General features: G+C 42.1%; 1 protein-coding gene across 5 annotated transcripts in view; it reads left to right on the forward strand.

Annotated features, from left to right (window-relative positions):
• The window catches only part of ENTPD1 (ectonucleoside triphosphate diphosphohydrolase 1), a 127,378-nt gene that overhangs the window by 47,073 nt on the left and 61,614 nt on the right, over positions 1-18,691 (forward strand). Inside the window, exon 1 of one of the 5 annotated variants that reach the window (XM_013983585.2) lies at positions 15,405-15,513. The gene's annotated coding sequence lies outside the window, so the exon portion shown is untranslated. 5 annotated transcript variants of the gene reach the window in all.

Below are 18,691 nucleotides of genomic sequence, written 5' to 3' on the forward strand. Positions count from 1 at the left end.
AAAACCATTGTGGGTTTTGAGCAGAGCAGTGACTGGATCCAGTTCGTGTTTTGATAGGATTACTGTGGCTGTTGTGTAGAGAATAGATGGAAGTGGGGCCAGGGTAGAGGAGAGAGAGACCTGTGGGGAGATGACCATAATGATCCAGTGAGAGATGATTATGTCTGTAGTTCTGGGTGGTAGCAGTAGAAGTTGTGAGAAGTGATTGGATTTTTGAAAATTGAAGTATAGTTGACTTACAATATTGTATTTGTTTTGAGTTATAACAGTGATTCAAAATTTTTATGGATTATACTCTTTAAAATTATTATAAAATATTGGCTATATTCCCTGTGCAGTACAGCATATTCTTGTAACTTATTTCATGCAAAGCAATTTGTACCTCTGCCCCTTTCCCTCTCTCTTCTCCTTCTGAGACCCCTGTAACATGAATGTTAATAAGCTTGATGTAGTCTTGGGGGGGTCTCTTAAACTTTCCTCATTTCCTTTTATCTTTTTTCTTTCTTTTTTTTTTTTTTTTCTGTTCAGCTTCAGTGATTTCCTTTACTCTGCCTTCTGGCTCACTGATCTGTTCCTCTGTATCATTTAGTCTCCTGTTGGTTCCTTCTAGTGTATTTTTCATTTCAGTTATTGTATTCTTCATCTCTGTTTGGTTCTTGTTTATATTTTCTCTTTGTTAAAAACTTCTAATTGCTCACTGTGTTCATCAGTTCTTCTCTTGAGTTCTTTGATCGTCTTTATGATCATTACCTTTAACTCTTTATTGGATAGATTGCCTATCTCCACTTCACTTAGTTTTTCTTCTGGGATTTTACCTTGTTTCTTCCTTTGGAACCTGTTCCTCTGTCACCTTGTTTTGCCTAACTGTTGTTTTTATTCTATGTATCTATCAGGTTGGTTACATTTCCCAATCTTAGAGAAGTGGCCTTTGGTAGGAGATGTCCTCTGAGTCCCAGTGGCACACTCCCCTTTGGTCTCCAGAGCTATGTGCTCTAGGGGTGTTCCCTGTGTGGGCTGCATGAGTCCAAGTCGACTGCCGCAGATGGTCTTATAGGTGTGGCTGGCCCCCAGTCTGGTTGGTTGCCAGGTTTTACCTTGTATGGAGGCTGCTGGCTGCTGGTTGGTGGGGCTGGGTCATGAGGCAGCTGGTTGCAGAACCCCAGGGGTCTTGAGGCTAGTGCTGGCTCACTGGTGGGCAGAGCTCAGTTCTGGGGTGATGGTTGTGGGGTCAAGATTCCCTGATCTAATGTTGGCCTGCTGGTGGGTGGAGCTTGTTCCTGACATGGCTAGCTGTGAGTTCTGGGGTGTCCCAAAGCTGATGCTGGCCTGCTGGTGAGTGGGGCTGGTAGCTGGGGCACCTGGCTGAGAGTAATCTAAGATATCTTAGAGTTGTTGTTGACCTGATAGTGGGTGGGCTAGTGACCAGAGGATCCCAAGGATAGCATTGGCCCACTGGTGGGTGGACCCTGGTCTCAGGGTCTCTGGCTATGGGACCCTACAAGTCTTAAAGCTGGTATCAGCCCATTGATGGGTGTGGCTGGATCCCAGGGTATCCTAGGGCTGGTGCTGCCCCATGGTGGGCAGAATTATGTCCTGGGGTCTCTGGCTGCAGAGTCCAGGAGTCCCAAAGCAGGTGTTAGACTGCTGATGGATGGGGCTAGTTTCCGACACAGCTGGCTGCAGGATCTGGAATGTACCACCGTTTGTGTCAGCCTGCTGGTGAGTGAGGCCCAGTTCCAGTGTGGCTAGAAGAGGGGACCAATTTGGCTCAGAGCTGGTGTTGACTTGCTGGTGGGCAGAGCTAGGGCCCAGTGGGACATGGTTGGGCTTACCTACTGGTGGTTGGACTGGGTCCTGCATGGTAAGATGCAGGGCCGTAATTGTCCTGGGGCTGGTGCCTGCATCCTAGTGTGTGAGGCCAGATCTTGGGCCCTCTGGTGGGCAGGGCTGTGTCTAGGGATGGCTCTGGGATTAGGGGATCTTAAGGCAGACTACTTGGTGGGACTCTGTCCGTCTCTTGGTAGTTATTTGGCCTGAGGCATCCCTGTACTGGTACTTACAGGCTTGTGGGCAAGGGTGAGGCTAGGTCCCAAGACTAATAAGCTAGAGTGAGGATTCCAAAATGGAGCTTGCCAGCACCAGTGTCCACTTTGTAGAATGAGCTCCCAGAAATGCCTGCCACCAGTGTTTTTGCCTCCAGGGAGAGCTTCAGTTGCCTCCTGCTTCTCTGGGAGGCTCTCCAAGATCAGCAGGTGGGTCTGACCCAGGCTTCTTTCAAATTATTTCTTCTTCTCTGGTCCTAGAGTGTATGAGATTGTGTGTGCAGCCTTTAAGAGTGGATTTCCCACAGCTCTCTGTGTCTCCCTAAAGTAAGCCTCACTCACCTTCAAAACCAAATGTTCTGGGGACTCATCTTCCCAGCACATGACCCCTTGCTTTTTGAGGAGACGTCTTCAATTGTAATTATTCTCTCATTTGGGAGTCACCCACCTGGTGGTATGGGTCTTGACTATACTGTCCCTCTGCCCCTCCTACTCAGGTCGTTGTAGTTCCTTCTTCAGACTTATAGAAGATCTTTTCTGGTAGATTCTGGTCTTTATCATCAATAGTTGCTCTGTAAATAATTGTAATTTTGGTGTGCCCATGAGAGGAGGTAAGCTTAAGATCTTCCTACTCTGCCATCTTGAGAACTCTCCCAAGAAGTGATTGGATTTTGAAAGTATAGCCAGTAGTATTTCCTGACTGGATCTGGATGGAAAACAAAAGAGAGAAGGAAATTTGATTCTGAAGTTTTGAGCTAGAAGGATGGAGTGACCATGAGCTGAAATGGAAAGACTGAAATTGAAAGCTGAAAAGAGGAATAGGTTTGAGTGGGAAACTCAGGATCTCAGTTTTGGATGTTTTAACTTTGAGATGCCTTTGATAAGAAATTCCTATTTGACATGGAGATTTTTATTTTTATTTTTTTGTCTCTTTTAGAGCCACACCTGTGGCATATGGAGGTTCCCAGGCTAGGGGTCTAATCGGAGCTGTAGACGCCAGCCTACACCACAGCCACAGCAACACCAGATCCAAGCCACGTCTGCGACCTATACCATAGCTCACAGGAATGTGGATCCTTAACCCACTGAGTAAGGCCAGGGATCGAACCCACATCCTCATGGATACTAGTCAGATTCGTTTCCTCTGAGCCATGATGGGCACTCTGACGTGGAGATTTTGAATTAAGCAGAAGGATAGACAAGTTGTTGTTCAGGGAAGAAGACTGTGCTGGAGATAGAAATTCAGGTCATTAGGTGGCTTTTAAACTCAGTGAGACTGGCTTTAAATGCAGCAAGTTAGTTTGAGATCACCAAGGGAGTGAATATAGATAGAAAAGAAATTCCAACGGCTTAGCCTTGGGATCCTAGAAATTTAATGGTTGGGGACAAGAGGAGAAGTTATCCAAGAAGAATGGGAAAGAGTGTGTGGGGTGTGTTTGTGTGTGTGTGTTGAGGTGGCAGAGAGGGGGATGAACTAGGAGAGTAAGTTGTCCTAGGAGCCAAGTAAACAAAGTACATCAAGAGGAGGAAGTGGTTGGCTGGGTCTGATGCCGCTCATGGGTCTCATAAGTCGAAACTGAGAGTCAACCATTGCAATTAGCACAGTGGAGGTTCGTGGTAGTCTTGGTAAGAGCACTTTCGGTGGAGAGCTGGGAGCAGAATTCTCACTGGAGTTCATCCTGTTGCTTTTCCTCTCTCCCTTTCCTCTCCCTCTCCTCCCTCCATAAACTAAGGAGGAATCAGTGACATTTCAGGAACATGGTTGAGTGTGAGGAGGGCATGGTTTCTCAAAGAAAATTTGGAGTCCTAGTACCAGAAGAAGGGGAAATGGATTCTTGGCAGACAATACAGCAAATGTTCATTTTAGCTAGAAATAGCCTATTTCTGTCCCAGGTATCCTATTTACAGCCTCTATCATCAGCTCTCTGTAAAGTCTTTTAGGAATGGAAACTTCTTTGGGAAGGCATGTAACCCCCCCTGGTCCTGACAGACCATCCAGATTGCAGACATTTTCTGTGAATGAAAAAAAAAAAAAACCAGAGGTCCTACAGGGCCAGGAAGTATGTTCTTTTACAGATGTCTCTTTCTCAGTGAGCTCACTGCAGCATTCCAACTGTGAAGACAGCCTAAACCCCAGGCTCCTACTCACTTTCCAGAACTGCCGTATGGTTTCACATGGCACATCTGTTTGCAAACTCCAGTGATTTGGAGGACTTTGCACTTTAAGAGAGGATAAGAGCAGGGTAGGAGTAGGAAATCAGTTCAAATGCGGTCTAGCTATCATTGCATTTGGCATTTTAAAAAGACTCAATACTGAAAGGGACTTGAGTATTCTCAGATCTCCTCATTGAAATAAAATAATTACATTGCTATCTTTTATTTTATTTAATTTATTTTGCTTTTTTTTTTTTTTTTTTTTTGCATTTTAGGGCCGCACCCATGGCATATGGAGATTCCCAGGCTAGGGGTTGAATCAGAGCTATCGCTGCCAGTCTACACCACAGCCACAGCAACTTGGGATCCGAGCTGCATCTGGGACCTACACCACAGCTCAGGGCAACGCCGGATCCTTAACCTACTGAGCAAGGACAGGGATCAATCCTGCAACCTCATGGTTACTAGTCAGATTTGTTTCCGCTTCACCACAACGGGAACTCCTGCTGTCTTTTAAAATTATGCAGATAATACAAGTTTGTTACAGAAAATTTGGAATATGTAAAGAACAAATAAGAAAATAAAAAATTCTCTGTAGCTCACTGTTCATAACTCTTTGTCCATGTAACTTCCCAGTCCTTCTCTTGCTCTCTTCTTTCTCCTACTTTTTATTTTCCATTATTATTATTTATTTTCTAAAACTTTGTAGCCATGTTATGCATACTGATTGTGATCTTCTACTTTATAATTTATCATGACAATCAAATGGCTTTTACCATATGATTTTTAACGATTGCATATAGTATTCCATCATTTGAACATATACCATATGTTTATTTAACCATTACCTTTTGTGGAACATTTAGGAAATTTCCAAATATTTTACTATTACAAAAGGTGCTGTGACTCAATCTCAGTTCATGTCTAAAGATTTCTTTAGGATAAATTCCCGAAAGTAGAATTTCTAAATTGTTCTCCAAATTACCTTAGTATCTGAGAAACAGCAAAGTCCTGAGTTGGACAGGAATGTGCCCAAGTTACTCAGCTGGCCCATGACTGAGTGTGTTTTGGAGACCAGCTCTGCTGCCTTTTGAAAGACTCTTTTCCTTGATACCCTTCCTGTTACATTTCAGCCTCTTGTTAGTGATGTCCTGAGGACTCCTTGGGCCTTGATGACATATAGTTTTTTCCTGAAAATTCTGTAGCTCCCACTCATGCCAAGCTGGTCCTCTAATAATTCTTCTGTGGGCATGAACTCTAAACAATTAGAGACAGACACCTTTTTTTCATGGGAGAAGATAGTGCTCTTCAGATACTGCTCCCCTTTAGAGCTATAAATGTTCTTCATTAGTCAAGTGCTATACCCCACTGGACATTCCCTCATACACATGATGTGTTCCTGAGGTTTCTCTGACTTCTTTTTAACTTTACCGTTTATATACTTTCTCTCCAAAATCCTGCTCCGCAGTAGTGCTTCTGTATAGGAAAACCATCTTTCAGTGGACTCCAGTGATTGAATCCCCCTCCTAACCCAGTTGTGGTTCACTTTGACTCACCCCAGCCCATGCAACCAGTTGGCAGGGCCTACACTTTCTATTAGGTTGTACTGATGGATCTTCCATAACTGAGAAACTTTTAAAAAGTAGTGGCAATTTGGCCAATTCTTAATCTATGAGACGTTTCCCTATTTACAAATATATTAGGTTGAAGCTTTTTTTTTTTTTTTTCCTTTCTTTTTTCTTTTTAGGGTCACACCCAAGGCATATGGAAGTTCCCAGGCTACAGGTCTAAACAGAGCTGCAGCTGCCAGCCTGTGCCACAGCCACAGCAATGCAGGATCCAAACCACATCTGCAACCTACACCCCAGCTCATGGCAATGCCGATCCTTAACCCACTGAGAGAGGCCAGGGATCGAACCTGCAGCCTCTTGGATACTAGTTGGGTTCATAACTTGCTGAGCCACAGTGAGAACTCTAGGTTGAAGTTTTTGAAACTGACAGTTTTGTAAGGTCAAAAACTGTCACGTATTGGCAGTTTTTTATGAGTCATTCTAATTTGTAAAATGATCCTAGCTGTCAAGAATATGCTATAGAAAAATACTAGTTCTACATCCCAGAATATCCTCAAGATAGGTTCCAGAAGGTCCGCCATTGACTCCTTAAACCCACAACTAGGGCTATATTTCTCACTTACCAAAAAGCAAAGGTTTTTTTTTGTTTTGTTTTGTTTTTTTTTTTTGTTTTTTTTTTTTTAATGACCATTGTTGAAGAGATGGGAAATGAATATTCCCAAATTTTTGGCCAGAATGCAATAGGTAAACTTTTCCAGAGGAAATGTGGCTGTAACTATTCAAAGCCTTTAAAATGCACACACCCAGACCTAGCACATCTGCAGGGAAATCTTACTCTAAGTAAGGCAGCCTGAATGTGTGCATAGATACACCTTCTAGACATTTACTAGACTATTGTTTGTATTTGTGAGTAATTAGAAGTACCCTAAAGTAACATATATGCCTGGGTGAAACAATCAAATAATCAAATGATGTTATAGAATAACTTCCAAGGACAAGAGAAAAAAAACATTGTTAAGAGAAAAACAAGTTATGGAGTTGAACCATCAAGACCCATTTTGTTTAAAAAAATGTAGTAAATGTAGACATTAGATACACAGAGGAAAAAGACTGGCAAGATACATAGTGAAATAGTAAAAGGACTATTTAAGGGTGATCAGAAAAGAGTGGATTTTATTTTCCTCTTTTATACTTTTCTGTATTTTCTAAAAATTTAAGAGTAAGTGTATAATATTTTTTCAATCATAAAAAATCTGTCATAGAAAAATTTTAATGTTAAATGGAAGGTGACTAATTGACTAGTAAAAAATTAAGCAGATAAGAAATACATCTGGATGTTAAATAACAGAAGCAGGTGAAAATATGAATGAAAATGGGATGAGGAAATTATGTTGATTTTAAAAAGTAGTTCCCTTCGTGGCTCAGTGGTTAATGAACCTGACCAGGATCCATGAAGATGTGAGTTTGATTGCTGGCCTCAGTGGGTTAAGGACCCCGCATTGCCATGAGATATAGTATAGGTTGCAGACGTGGCTCAGATCCCGGGTTGCTGTGGCTGTGGCTGGCAGCTGCAGCTCCAATTCAACCCCTAGCCTGGGAACTTCCATATGCCTTGTATGCAGCTCTAAAAAGCAAAAAAAAAAAAAAAAAAAAAAAAAAAAAGAACATGTGTTGGCAAAGCTGAAAACCAGTAAACTCTTTTTTTTTTTTTTAATTTTTTTGCCATTTCCGGGGCCGCTCCCACGGCATATGGAGGTTCCCAGGCTAGGGGTCGGATCGGAGCTGTAGCCACTGGCCTACGCCAGAGCCACAGCAACACGGGAGCTGAGCTGCGTCTTCGACCTATACCACAGCTCAGGGAAACACCGGATCCCTAACCCACTGAGGGGGGCCAGGGATCAAACTCACGCCCTCATGGATACTAGTTGGGCCATTACTGCTGAGCCACAGGGGTCACTCATGTCTGTCCTTTTTTAAAATCTCCTTTCCAACTCTGTTGCCCTCTTGTCCTGTTCCAGTCTATGCTGGCTGCCCTCCTGGCCTGCTGCTGCATAGTTGTCTTCGCGGGCTTCCTGTGACCTTTCTCCTGTGTTGATTCTTGGTTTGTACTATATCTCTTCCTCGTTCTAGGTTCACTACCTCATTTGGGTGGAGCACATCCTTAAGTAACTTCCTGAGAAAAGGTGCCTTGGAGGAAAAAATGTTGAGGCCTTTGTGTCTCAGAATTTGGAAGTTCAATGCTATTCTTATTCCCAATCATTTTTATGTCACTTTTATGCCACCCCACTCTCTGTTGCCAGGAAGCATTTAGGATTTTTATTTATTCCCTATGTACTAAAATTTATGCTGATGTACTATGGTGTGTTTACTTTCATCCATTGTGTTGGGCATTCAGCCCTTCCCATCTGGTAACTCAGATATTTCAGTTCTGGGAAATTTTCTCATATGGTTCTTTGATAATTTCCTTCCCATGATTTTCTCTGTTCTCTCTTTCTGGAAGGCATATTAGTCAGAGGTTGTGTTAATAATTTTAGTTTCGTTTGTTTTCTCTCCATTCTCTTTTACAGTTGGCTCTACCTTGTAGTATATTCCTCAACATTATCTTTAAACTGTTTGTTAAAATTTATTTCAGTTATTATAGTTTAAATTTCTGAAAGCTTGTTTTTATTTTCTGGTGATTTCTTTAAACAAAACTATATAGTGTTTTGGTCTCATAGTTGTATTATTTTCTCACTTTCTGAGGATAATAATGAAAGTTTTCTCCTCTATTTCCTACTTTTGTTGTTTGTTTTCATTTCTGTCTTTCATGTTGAAGACTTTTTAATGTGTTATTATTATCTTTATACAATTCTATCAGGTTGATATTATTACCCTCATCTTATAGTTAAAGGATCTTAGAGAGTATATCATTGCTTATTTTTCTTACCATGGATGTCTGAAAAAGTTATCATGAACCAGCCATATCCACAGTTCAGCTTTTCAATTTTTTTTTTTTTTTTTTTTTTTGCCGTACCCATGACATTTGGAGGTTCCCAGGCTAGGGGTTGAATTGGAGCTGTAGCCACCGGCCTACGCCACAGTCACAGCAACGCCAGATCCGAGCTGTGTCTGTGACCTACACCACAGCTCACAGCAACGCTGGATCCTTAACCCACTGAGCGAGGCCAGGCATCGAACCTTCATCCTCAGGGATACTAGCCAGATTGGGTTCCACTGAGCCACCACAGGAACTCCCACAGTTCAGCTTTTCTATCAAGTTGGAGTCTCTATTGAATCCTTAAGGTCTCTTCTTAACCTCCTGTACTTTACCTCCCTAAATCCCAGAGAGAATTGTCCTATTGTATAAGGCAGCTCTGTTACAAAGATATGATCATTCTGAAGTTTAATTGAAATATTTCTCCTTCCCTCCATTTTTCCTCTGCCATTAGCACTAGTTCTTTCCTCTGGGCCATAGAGATGGACCAAATCTAAATTTCTCTCCATAGGATCGTCCCTTAGATCTTTGAAAGGATATTGTCATGACTCCTCCATGTCTGCCATTTTCCAGCCTGAAGAGGCCTGGGCTCTCCCACTGTATTTCACTCCTTTCAGGCTGCAGTTAGCTAATATTTTGGAATGCTTTGGATCACGTCCTAGCTGTTGAGGTCTCTCTTTAAGTGTAGTATCTGTAATTTAACACAGACTGCAGATGTGCTCTGAAACACTGAGCTGTGAATGGGATACTCTCATTTTATTAATGTGTGCTGCAGTTGGTTTAGTTTTAACCTGGGAAGTTTGATGTGCTCTAACATCTTTTCCTAGTAGTGATAGTTTTGATAAGTTTCTCACATGTTTTAATTTCTAGGCTGCTTTCCTCTACTTACTTCCTTTTTGATTAGGGTTGTGGGAGTGTTGCCCTTGTTGTTAGTTACTGGTTTTTTTTTTGTGGGCATGCTGGGAGATGGTATTCAGGGAGGTGAGGGGGTGCAGGTGGGTGGGGGCAGGGAGGTAAGAGTGCAGGGAGGTAGGGGGCCAGGAGGCGGGGTACAGAGTCTGCATTTGAGTCGTATCTCCACAGGTCAATTGATTATTGGTGGAAAGCTTCTGTGAGGACAGAGGCTCAAGGTTTGTTGCAAGGAATGAATGAGGAAAGCCCATGAAAGTACTCATTACAGTGTTGAGAGGACAGCAGGTGCCTAACAAAAGTTAGGTACAATTGAGGTGAAGCTAAGATCTAAGAAAGGAGAAGGCAGAAGCTGGGTGAGGATGTGGCAAGGGGAACATAACAGCAGAAAAAGGGAACAGCAGGTGCCAAGGCCTTGTGTCAGGAAGTGGCATGGCTCATTTAAGGAACAGGGAGGTAGTCAGGGGACAGAAGTGTCTAGTGAAGGGGTGGAGTGGGGCACTCTCCACTGGTTACTATTTAACTTAGGATCTCCTTTTCAAGGCCAGTTGCACTTGACCTCCTTATGATATGGAGGTGCTAAGGTGATACTGAAAAACAGAAAGGACTTGTTCCTGTAAAGTGCATAAATAAAAACTGTCGTATGCGTATTTGAAGAGGAAAATACAACATAAAAAGTGTATTCCAGACACCATGTTGAACATTTTATACACATTACCGCATTTGACCTTTACAATAATCTTAAGAGACGAGAACTACTGTTATTCCCATATTAGAGATGAGAAAGTCAGGCCAGTGCCTCATATATCTAGAAGGGCCAAAGGTAAGATGCAGACCTAGAAATGCCAGACTCAACAGCAGATAGGGCTGTTCCCTAAAGAAATGAAGCTCACACATTACATTTTGTGCTAATTGTAGCTGATACTATTCAGTGGAATTACCTAATTTACTAAAGTTTATTGCATCTTTCTCTTTTCTTTAACAGAGCACACCAAACAAAAAATTTATTTGATTTATTTATCTGTCAAGATGCTGACATTGACATTCTGAGCATTAATTTTTATGGTTCTTTAAGAGCGTGGATTAAGTATTATTCCTGTTTATACATCCAGTACCAAGTACATTCCAGGCAATCAAGTATAATTCAGATCAGTGTAAGCATGAATATATGAGTGAATACATAATGAATTAATGAAATTATAAAACACCGATGACTATTAAAAATTTAAGGGCTATTATTTGCTCCTATACTAAATCCTCATTAGACTGCTTTGCTTTATGAGCTCATATGTCCATTCTTTGTAATTTTTTTCCTTCCTCACCATCAGTGTTCTAAATGGAACATCCATAGACGTGAGATGTGCCAGCAGCTCTTTGCTCATGGGAGAGAGTAAGAGGAAGTTGTGTTGGGCAGTTCAGATCATGTTCAAGGGACAGCAATAAACTCATGTTTGATCCAGGTCACAGCCATATTCAAGGACTTTGATCTGAATATGGGGTTCAGCTCCAGGGGCATCTGGGGAGTACGTTTTTGGTCTGTGGCCAAATAGTCAGCCAGGCATCTCTGTCTCAGCACAAGGAGAACATCAGAAACATGCATCCTACATGAAAGGCATGGACCAAAACCAATAGGAAGATCCTGCATGAAAGGCATGGACTAAAACCAATAGGAGGAGTCAGCCTGCTACCAATTTGGTCAACATATATGGTCAGACTCTAGTCCTGGGGTGGAAACAAAATGAGGACCAGGACCTGGGTAGCCAGACAGACTGTTATGTATTTAGCTGAAGTTTGCCTAGCTTCTCCCAAAGGGGAGGCTAGATTTCTTCCAGGCATGGGAGCAATCATGGTTTCTCAGATGCTGTCCTGCTAAGGTGAAGAAGTTTTTAATATACTCCAGGAATTAGGTGGGGTTGAACCTCAGGATGAACACCAATTATGTCTTCACCAAAGCAGGGTGAAGCTGGACAGGACAAGAGCAAACAGAGAGGGACAAATTGCTGATGGAAGTGCCATGAGTAGAAGCTCCTTTCTCTTCTTTGGACCTTCTTCCTTTCAGCTTGTTAATATCTCTCTGAAAATACACTGCTCTGAAGTATGTGGCTAGCACTGCAGACATGGTGCCATGAAGGCCCTGATTTGCAGTGATCCATAAGGGACTTTCACTTGTGCCAAGCTCTGTGTTAAGTGCATGACTTTCACTACCTCATTTACCCCTATAACAGCCCTTTCTGCCCCCACCAAGCTTAGAGCACTTCCATTACTCCCCCATTCCCTCATGATTTAATACATATCGATTTACTTTTTGGTTGATTTATTGAGTGAAGAACTGAAAATTACTTTATTGGTGCTACATTTCCTTTGTGCATCACACCGAAAGTGAGATGTTGACAAATTGAGTGAGTGTGTCCAGAATGGGGAAGGATCCGGAGATGGGGACATGCATGTGACTGGAACTAATATGGCAGTTCCAAGAAAAATTGGAAACTTGCTACTGGTCAGTCAAGAAGTTTAGCCAGAGTATTTTAAAAGGCTACCCAAGCTTGGAGGAAAGGGTTATTATAGGGCCTTTCATAGGATTTGTGAAAGTCCTGGGCCTTAGGACAGACAGTCATGAGCAAGGAGGAATGTGAAGGAGGAAGAGAGAAAATTTCCCTTTGCTTTAGTGACTTCATCCTGCATTAATTCATTTGAACATTTCCTGTTTGTTTATTTTTTTTTTCTCCACAGTCTTTCTATTATTTTTCCTATTTCTGAATTGATTCTCTGGAACCTTTAAGACTGCTTTTTAAACTTTCCATTCTTTGTATCACAGGTCCTCTTGGTTTTAGGATTTTTGATGATAGTGGGAATGGTGAGGTGGTTCATCTTTTTCTAGGATAAAAAGACATGGGACTGGGAATTCCCTGGTGGCGTGGTAGGTTAAGGATCCAACATTGTTCATGCTGTAGCCCAGGTCACTGCTGTGGCTAGGGTTAAATCCTTGGCCTGTGAACAGAAGCAGAAGAAAAAAAAGACACAGGGCTAGAGGTGGAAGCCTTGGCTGAATTGTATATCCAGCCACATGCAGGTTGGACAAATTCCCTTGCTTTTTAGCCTCAGCGTTTATGTGCCTGGAAGTGGGATTTATGTATGTGTGTATGTGTATGCTCTGTGTCCTAGTTTCTCTGAGGATTGAAAAAGAGAGTAGACATAAATGTGTTTTCAAACTGTTGTCAAGACCATCAAAATGAAATGTTTTATGAGTAGCACTGTTGATATTGTAACTCTGCCATTTGCTGAACCTCTTTGGATTTGGAAGCTCCATAATTCACAATGATTTGTGTAGTGGGGTCATTACTATGTTGGAGCCTTAAATGGAGACTTTATCCATAATTCCTGAAAGCTCAACCATGCTAGAGTCACACAAGAGCAGAAAGCAAGTCTTTGTAAATTGGTTTTAAGTACTGTGAACTTCAAATGGAGGGCTCTGGGGTCCTTGGCTGGCACATCAAGGGGGCATTTCAAAGGAAAGAGGCTAAACCTTGACTGACTAGAAGACCTCAGAGCAAATGTGCACTCTTCTCTTTTCAAATGTGCTCCTCCTTTCTAAAAAAGGAAAACAAATTCTACTTGTCTGGGTGCATGTAAGTTTATGTGCTTCTGCTTGTTCTAATCCTTTTCCCCTAAGCTTTCTTTTTGCTTGTTCCATTTTATTTATTTTACTTATTTATTTATTTTTTTGTCTTTTTTTTGCTATTTCTTGGGCCGCTCCCGCGGCATATGGAGATTCCCAGGCTAGGGGTCTAATCGGAGCTGTAGCCGCAGGCCTGCACCACAGCCAGCAACTTGGGATCCGAGCCGCGTCTGCAACCTACACCACAGCTCACAGCAACGCCGGATCGTTAACCCACTAAGCAAGGACAGGGACCGAACCCGCAACCTCATGGTTCCTAGTCGGATTCGTTAACCACCTCGCCATGATGGGAATTCCCTATTTATTTTATTTTGTCTTTTTAGGGCCACACCGTGGCATATGGAAATTCCCAGGTTAGGGGTTGAATCAGAGCTATAGCTGCTGACCTACACCACAGCCACAGCAACACAGGATCCGAGCTGCATCTGTGACCTATGCCATAGATCATAGCAATGCTGGATCCTTAACCCACTGAGCGAGGCCAGGGATCGAACCTGCCACCTCATGGTTCCTAGTCAGATTCATTTCCGCTGCACCACGACTCCAACTTGTTCCATTTTAAACACAGAACAATCTCCTAACACACCCAGTTTTTATATTATCTTCTATTTTAGAACTTTCACAGTATTCCTAGAAATTTTGCTTAAGTAGCATTGTGTGTTCTCTATTTTATAGGTATGTGTAAAAAAAACAATGTCCATTTACATTCTTCCGGGCATTTTGATGATAGGAAAAACATCTGAGTTTATTTTGAGGGCAAGTCACATGGCAGAAAGAATAACAAATATTTGTAGTTGCCTTGGGAACTCTGTTTCTAGGTATTACTTATTATGGAAAGGAGGAACAGATTTAGAGATGGGACAATTTGGTGACCAAGAAATAGAATAGCAGGAGGCCCTGGAAGAGGGGCAGAGGGAAGTAGAAGATGTGGGTAAAAAATACAGTTTCCAAAAAAATAAAAATAAAAAAAACCCCTATAGGTTCCTAGTGAAATTTTTTCTTTTTGTCCGTTTTTGATTACTATATCCTCCTTCCTGAGGGAGGAATGTGGTGGGATACTTTATATAACAGAGATTTTCTTGTTCAGTGTGTTTTTTTGTTTTTTTAGGAAATATCAGGAAATACCATTTTGCAAATTGTCCAAGGACAGGCTATCAAAGGGGTGAAACACTGAAGCCAAGAAATCTTGCATTTTTGTATTCCTGGATTTTTCTTGGATCAGCCCATCATGTGTGACATCTAAAGATGTCGCATCAGCTGCTTACGAATACAAGTTCCTTTGAATAGACAGACTTCATGGGAGCACTAAAAATGTATCACATGTCTTGCTGCCAGCATTTCCAGCACTGACTCTCACTAGCAGCTCTGGGCAACCTCAGGGACATGGGGCTCCTGTGAGCTCTGATATCTCATGTAGAGAGTGGAGGCTAACGGTAGGGGTAAAGGCCTGGGAAAAGATTCTTGCTTTACTCCCCAGCCACCTCAAAACCCTGGTAGGCCCAGGAAGTGTAAATTCTAGAGGCCAATACCTGTATGGCCTTCTGAGTTATATACTGTATCTGACTTGCTGTTTCCCTAGGAAACATTTGATGGACACCCACAACACTGAGGGCCTGTTGGAAAGTACCCCTAGGCCTCAGTGCTCCTTCTCCTAGAGCTGGCAGACAATGAAGAATGAGGGAAGAGGGTTACTTGTTGGAAGAGGAAGCGAAGTTAGACGCTGGGGTTGGGGTAAGATTCAAGCACCAGGGGCTGCAAGGCTCCAAGGCTCTCACTATTCCGCTCCGCAGTCAGGCCAGACTGGGAGAGGGTGTGTGTTGCAGGGAATTTAAGCTTAAGGGAGTGTGGATGTGTGAGGCACAGGTGACAAGGACTGGGTTCTATTACACGACAAGCCCATATGGAGAAGTTAGAAAACACAGGTAACAGGCTCTATTGCTGCATATCAGCTGGAGTGGAAGCCCCTTTGATGAGAACATAGCACCAGCTCATGTGACTAGTTAGCCACTCTGAAAGCTCTCCCTCTACTCTTCCATGGCAAAATTCAGCTCTTTTCTGATCCTGTTTTCTGTCTGCAGCAGCTGATGCAGTGACTGGGACAGCTCCCCTCTGTTGTCACAAATTGATTTCAAGAGGGTCTCTTGTTCCAGGCCAACTCTATTGATCTTCCCAAAAGAAGGAGAGAGAGTAAGTGTTCCCTTGTGGTACAGCCAGTTACGGATCTGGTGTTGTCGCTGCAGTGGCTTGGGTCACTACTGTGGATGGGGTTTGATCTTTGGCCTGGGGAACTTCCACATGCCATGGGCACAGCCAAGAAAAAAAAAGCAAGAAGGTAAAGCAGATGGACTTTCTACCAGCAGATGATGAACATATTCAGATGGATTGACTTTGAATCCTAGTTCTGCCTCTTACTAGCTGTATGACCTTAGGTTGGTAACTTCTCTGAGTGTCAGTTTTCTCACCTGTAAAATGGGATTAATATTAGTACTTAGTTTATAGTTTTGTTATGAATGTTAAATGAGATCATACAAGCCTAACCCAGGCTTTGGCCCATGCAGCAGTTGCTGGAACAATCTACTGTGGCCAAGATCATAAGGTCACAGAACATGAAGGTCAGCCACAGAAACCCAACCTAACAACTTATGAGACAGAAACCATCTGTTGCAGCTTTTCTCAGAGGATAGCTATGTAAATTGGTATGCTTGGCTGAAAGAAGTGGGTAGATGGTAGGTGGGGGTGGGAGGGATAGAAAAGTGGAGTGTTGGTTCCTCCTAATAATTAAGAGCATGTTAGTGTCAGACAGCCTTATGTTCGGATTCCAGCTCTGCATTCAGTATGAGAACATTACTCTGACCATCCCCCGTTGTCCTCAAGTGCAAAACGGACTAATGATATCTACAATGTTGGAGGATTTCATGAATAATGCATGTAAAGTGCTTAGCACAGTGCCTGGTACCCAGCAAGCACATAACAAATGATGAAGAAGATGATTATGACGGTGACTGGAGCTTTTCTGGTCTAGACCCCTAGTCTTTTCACCTGAGGAGGTGGGAAGGAGACGGGGGTGGGCCCTGGGTAAAACTGGGTGCTGGTAAAGTAGATGTGCTGTCAGAGGGCCTCATTTCTGAACCTCTCTTCTACCTGCTCACCCCATATGTCCTTCCACCCTGCTGTCCCATGCCTGGAAGCTGCCTAAAGCCCTTTGCCTCCAAACCATCCCAGGGGTGATTTACCCCTCCCTTTTCTATACTGCTTCCAAACTCCTTTCTGTTAGGCTTTGCCCCAGCCAGGTTTTGGGAACACAGTCCATCTCAGCAATTTAAGGTGTGAAGGACCATACAACTCCCTTCACCAGACATATTTCTTCTTTAACTCTCCCAAATTGGAAATCAGTTGAGTGAGAAGCAGTGGAAGGTAGAGGGTACTTTGAATCCAAGGACCTCCATATTGCCCTGAAAGATAAACCTGGAGAAAGGGTCAGTCAGGATCATCAGGAGAGGAAGAGCGTGTGGGTTTCCTAGCCTCCCTACTGCATCCCCCTTCTTTGCCTGAGAAAGTAAACCCTGATTCTAGAACCTGAGCCTAATGTTGCTCCTCAAGGAAGAGGGCAACTCAGAACTGGTAACCACCAAGCCAAGCCCAGCCTAGATTCTGGCTCCCCCTGCCTATTGTCAGCAGCAAAAGCTGGTTCCTTAAACACCAAATCCAGGGAGGAAAAGTATCAGGAAATGCTGAAGTGACAGGAATCCTAGAATGAAGTGACATTTGACCTAGACTTTTCTATCATGGGAAAAAGAGGAACCCTGGAAATTTGGGAAATTTAAAAAATTTTCAACACCATTTATAGGTGTAAAAACCCTCTAGTTACTTGGGCATTTGTGTATTTGATTTTATGCATTGATTACAAATGAAGTTACGGCCTTGTGAACTATAATCATCATTATAATATTCATCATAACCATTTAATTTACAATTCATATGACAGTTACTTATACATTATTCAATTAAATTTAATCCTCTTAACAACCTCATCAAGTAGGTATTACCATTAATCCTCATTTTATAGTTGAGAAAACAAAGGCTGAGAATGTGACTTAGGATCCCAGATCTAGTAACTTCTAGCTTTTGTTTTTTGATTTAGGTGAGCTACCAACATTAGAATGAACCACAGAAAGGTCCTGGGTTATGGACTTTGCATTTTCAAGTGTGAAGCATAATAAGCTATGTTAATTTCCAGGAAAATAGCTGAGAGAGAAAAAAAGAGACTAAATCTATGATTCATGATACAACTTCTAGGGAAATTTGATCAGCCTAATGTTCCAAGTTTTATTTGACCATCTTCCTTTTTTTAAAGTCAAAATTAGTAATGAGATCCTGCTGTTATAGCACAGGGAACTATATCTAGTCACTTGTGATGGAACATGATGGAGGATAATGTGAGAAAAGGAAGATATATATATATATGTATGTATGTATGACTCTGTCACTTTGCTGTACAGCAGAAATTGACAGAACATTGTAAATCAACTATAATAATAATAAAAAAATAAAAATCTTATAAATAAAGAAAAATAGGAGTTCCCATTGTGGATCAGTGGAAATGAATCTGACTAGTATCCATGAGGATGCAGGTTTGATCCCTGGCCTTGCTCAGTGGGTTAAGGATCCAGTGTTGCTGTGAGCTGTGGTGTAGGTTGCAGATTCGGCTCAGATCCCATGTTGCTGTGGCTGGCGTAGGCCAGCAGCTACAGCTCTGATTCGACTCCCAGCCTAGGAACCTCCATATGTCATGGTAAAAGACAAAAAAAAAAAAAGGCGAAAAATAATTAACCTATTGAAAGTTTTCTTCTACTTTACGTAAACATGAAGCTCTACATGTTACAAAGAGCTCAGAAGGATGGGCCTCCTAATTAATTAAGGGTCATGAAATCTTATTGAAGACATAGATGTTTTAGGAGTGGGACATAGCATAGCCAATTTCCATAGCTATCTGAGAAAAGCTGCAACAGATGGTTTCTGTCTCATAAGTTACTAGGTTGGGTTTCTGTGGCTGACCTTCATGTTCTGTGACCTTATGATCTTGGCCACAGTAGATTGTTGTGTGAGAATAAGATAAACCACCCCAGTCAAGAAGTGGCTTTGGATGAAGTGCTTCTACTACAAATTACAAAGCAAAGACAAAAGCAAAATAGACTATCAATGGAATATCTCAATTGAAGGATACAGTACATTGTACATTGGATATGCAAATTATTAGTATTTCAAAGATATTCTACCGCCTTATCTTGGAGAAGTTGTATTTTTCATTTGCATTTTTCTTATCTGTGAAACAGGGACTAAAACAGTACTTAACATTCAGGGAATT

The sequence above is a fragment of the Sus scrofa genome, chromosome 14 (assembly GCF_000003025.6).
Source record: "Sus scrofa isolate TJ Tabasco breed Duroc chromosome 14, Sscrofa11.1, whole genome shotgun sequence".
In the NCBI taxonomy this organism is placed as follows: domain Eukaryota; kingdom Metazoa; phylum Chordata; class Mammalia; order Artiodactyla; family Suidae; genus Sus; species Sus scrofa.